The following is a 4265-nucleotide window of genomic DNA, read 5'->3' on the forward strand; positions in this document are numbered from 1 at the left end:
TTTGCTATCATGGCATGCACGGTGCTGGTTGGACATGTATGTGGTTTGGCGTATTCAGCCAACAGGCTGTCTCAGTGGGTTAAGGAGATTTGGGGAGGGTTACTGAAGGAACTATTAGAGGTTCATGTTTTGCCCAGGGGTTGGTTCTCCCTGCCTTTTGCAAAGGAAAACTACACGGATTTGGTACTGGCCAGGTACTGACACATTGAGATGGCCCTGGTCCTTCTCAAATGGTGGAGCCCTTTATTCGACCCTGAACATGAACAAATTGGGGCAGGTCCGCTTGTCAGGGCTTCCACTACAGTTTTGGAGTGAGGAGGTTTTTATCAAGATTGGCAATTCTCTGGGCACATACTTAGATCATGACCGTACCTTTGTGGAGTCCAAAACAGAACCCTCGCACGCATTTTGGTCCACTTGGATACCCATGAGGGCTTGGAGGAAAAGATTACTCTACAATGGGGGAAGTACATCAGAGTCCAGATCTTGGATTACGAAGGGGTGCCATTTCGCTGCAGACGATGTCACAAGGTAGGACATCTCTTCAAAGAATGCCCTCTCAATCGGAGAATAGAGGACTCACCTAAAATCACGCCTGCACCTTCCAGGGTAAATTCTCCAGTCGGTTCGCGCCCCTCACCCTCGGGTCTAGCACTAGATTTTATCTCTCCAATCTCAAAGACAGTGGACAGAGGAACCAGATAGTCTTTGCCACCAATGACCAGGGCCCACTTTTCCGCGGAAGCCTCAATTGCTACAGGTACCTCTCTAAACCCTCCTCTCTCATCATATGATTTTACCTCTTATATGGCAGCCACACCGATTCAGACTTCAATGGCTAAATGTATCATGTCTATTCCTCCGCTCATTGTCACTACCGCCCCCTCATTGTCTGCTCCTTCCACATCCACTGCATCACCGTCATCCTCAGGGTTGTCACCCCCTCACCAATATTTCCTTTGCTCCAGGACCCACTCCAACGAACTCCCGGTCCGTCAGACTGGTCTAGGTCTTTTGATGCCTGGCGCCATCCCTCTATCATCTAGGGGTAGGAAGTCAGATCTCTCCAAGGCAATCAGGAGGGTTGGGGTGGAGGTCACTTCTGCTCACCAATCTACTATTGATGGGGTCCTTAGAGCAGGACATACCCCGCGTAGTGTCCCTCCATGAAGTGCTTGTCTTTTAATTGCAGGGGTTTGGCTAGTGCCTCTAAGAAACTAGCCTTGGGGAGACTCATCGAGATCGAACCAATTGACATTATTTTACTTCAAGAAACTCTAGGTATGGCTGATCATATCTCCCATACTCTTCAATCTATGATCCCGAGATGGACATTTATTTCCCTAGATGCTGCTAGGAGGTCTCGGGGTTTGGCTATAGGATACAACCCTCGAACAATTCGGGTTGATGCATCTTGGGGGGGATTGGGATACCTGGGACTGGATATTTTCTCTGCTGATCTTGGTATGATTCTCAGGATTGTGAATGTGTATGGACCCTGTCATCAAAGGGAACAATTTTGGCAGCGTCTACTAAACCTCTCCCTTCTGGACTCTGAACATACTATTATCGGAGGGGATCTAAATTTTTCTCTGGGGTTCAGAGAATCATGGGGGTCTGCGGCTCAAATTGATGCTATCACTGACCATATGATTAATCTGCTGGAACAGACCGATTTTATAGATGTCCCCATGCAAAAACCACTACCCACCTGGAGGAACAGAAGGGTGGGTGATGCAGCACTGGCTCATAGACTTGACAGATTCTTAATGAAAGGACCTCTCTTACAGCAGCTGCATCACTACAAACAATGGGTGGGTACGGGGGGTGTATCGGACCACTCACCCATTTATCTGGAAATCCAGGGGCCTTTCAAAAAGCCGAAAGCCCCATTCAAATTCAACCATGTCTAGCTGAGTGACCCTACTTACATCAAGATGGTTTCCGACTTCTGGAATGCAAACCCTATTAACCGAGCAGAGTCCTACGCAAAAGGGTTTTGCAACAATCTCTATGAGACTAAACACCTCTCTATTAAATGGGCCAGGGAGAAACATTCACGGGAAATCTCACAGCTCACTAATATTGAAGCTGAGTTGAGCACTTTACTTGATTATCGTAGCTTGGGATTCATTTCTGCAGAGGAAAAGATCCGATTGATTGAGCTTGAAAATCAAAAGGCCAACATCCTAAAGGAGCGCGAGGAATCCCAGACGCTGAGGAGTAGAGCTATATGGTTAAAGGTCGGGGATGATAATACGAGGTTCTTTCAAAACTATGCCAAGGGACGAAAGGTATCTAACACCATATGGAATCTTCCTATGCCTGAGGGAGGCTATGTCGATACCTTCAATAAGCTGGCCCACCTTGGTACTTCACATTTCAGGAACCTTTACAAATGTCCCCGTAAAGCAAATCTACCTGATATTATAAATGTGGCGGGACACTTTCCAAGGTTTGTCAATGAGGATGAAGCAAAAGAACTCTTCGCACCTGTCAACTTCGGTGAACTTGAAGGCACGTTAAAATGGTTCAAAAAAGATAAGAACCCAGGCCCGGATGGATGGACCATTGAATTCTACCTGGCATTTTATGAGCTGCTGGGGCAGGACCTATTGAAAGTAGTGGAGGAGAGCAGAATTTCGGGTTCCCTATACCATGCCATCAACTCGACCTTCATCGCCCTCATACCAAAGTTCGATGCCCCATCCTCTTTTGATGATTATAGACCTATTTCCTTATGTAACTGTCTATATAAGATTATTTCTAAGATAATCAAAAATCGACTCAGGCCGATCCTCTCGAGACATATTTCTCCTCAACAATTCGCCTTCCTCGAATCCTGGCAGATCCACGAAGCCATTGGTTCGGCATAGGAAGCCATCCACTCCATCTGGACCAAGCATCTAAAAAGCATCATTTTCAAGATTGACTTATCCAAAGCTTTTGACCGGGTCAGCTAGCTTTATATTAAGATGTTTGTTATTCATTTGGGCTTCCCTCACAATTACATCACTTGGATCATGACCTACATCACCACACCCTCCTTCAGTGTCCTCATCAATGGCTCGGCCTCACACTTCTTTCACGCTGAAAGGGGGCTAAGGCAGGGCTGCCCTTTATCGCCACTTCTATTTCTTATTGTCATGGAGGGTCTAAGTCGTTTGATTGGATCTGCCAAAAGGTATGGAGATATCTGTGGACTCAAGATCACAGAGGACTGTTTCCTCACACATCTCCTATTTGTGGATGATGTGCTTATTTTGCTTGATGGCAGCATTCAGGATTCCAGATCTTTTTCCAAGATTCTCCTCCTCTTCTCATCCGCTACTGGAATGCTTGCCAACCAATCCAAATCCACCATAACCTTTACTCATACCTCTGTTCATGAATCCCAATTTTCACACCAGGTCTTTCCCTACAGTATCCACCCCTTGGATAGAGGTCTCAAATATCTGGTTCATTGGCTTAAACCTACTTGCCACAGAATTGTAGATTGGGTCTAGCTGGTTACAAAACTGGAGAAGAAACTATCCATCTGGAGTCATAGATATTTATCCAGGGTGGGCAGATTGGTGCTTATCAAATCGGTCCTGGAAGCTACTCCGGTTTACTGGATGGCACTTGCATGGATTCCCAGGAATATTCTATCTCGATTGAAACAATTATGTAACAGATACCTCTGGAACGGGAATCAGGATAAAATATTATTTGCATGGATCAGTTGGCAAAAAATTGCATTGCCAAAGAAATGGGGAGGTTGGGGACTGAAAGATCTCCCCCTTTTCTCCCAAGCCTTAGCTGCCAAAATGGGTTGGACATTGTTGACAGGTCAGAATCTATGGACTCACATCTCATACCATAAATATATCTGGCCACAAAACTTGCTGGACTGGGCTCGTCTTCCCACATGGCCGTCGATGGGCAGTTCATCTGTATGGAAGGCATTGCTCCACTCCCTCCCCCATATAAGAGACAATCTGGCGTGGCGAATTAATGATGGCTCCCTGGGCAGGATCGGACTGGATCAGTGGATTGGCTGTGGAGGAAGACACATACTATCCAGAGACCTCATCGCATACCTACATGCACATGAGATCAAGGTTTTTTTTGCACATTGCAGACCAACAAAATTCGAATATATTTTCTCAAGCGTGGAAATCGGCACAACATATCGACCTTCCTCTCCGATGGCACCAGGAATGGAATGATTATGTCCAAGCACTACTGGAATCCCACATCAGGATAAAAGAGGGGCCTGATGA

This window comes from Pinus tabuliformis, chromosome Q, assembly GCF_031772625.1.
Source record: "Pinus tabuliformis cultivar Carrire ecotype Pingquan chromosome Q, CPIR1, whole genome shotgun sequence".
In the NCBI taxonomy this organism is placed as follows: domain Eukaryota; kingdom Viridiplantae; phylum Streptophyta; class Pinopsida; order Pinales; family Pinaceae; genus Pinus; species Pinus tabuliformis.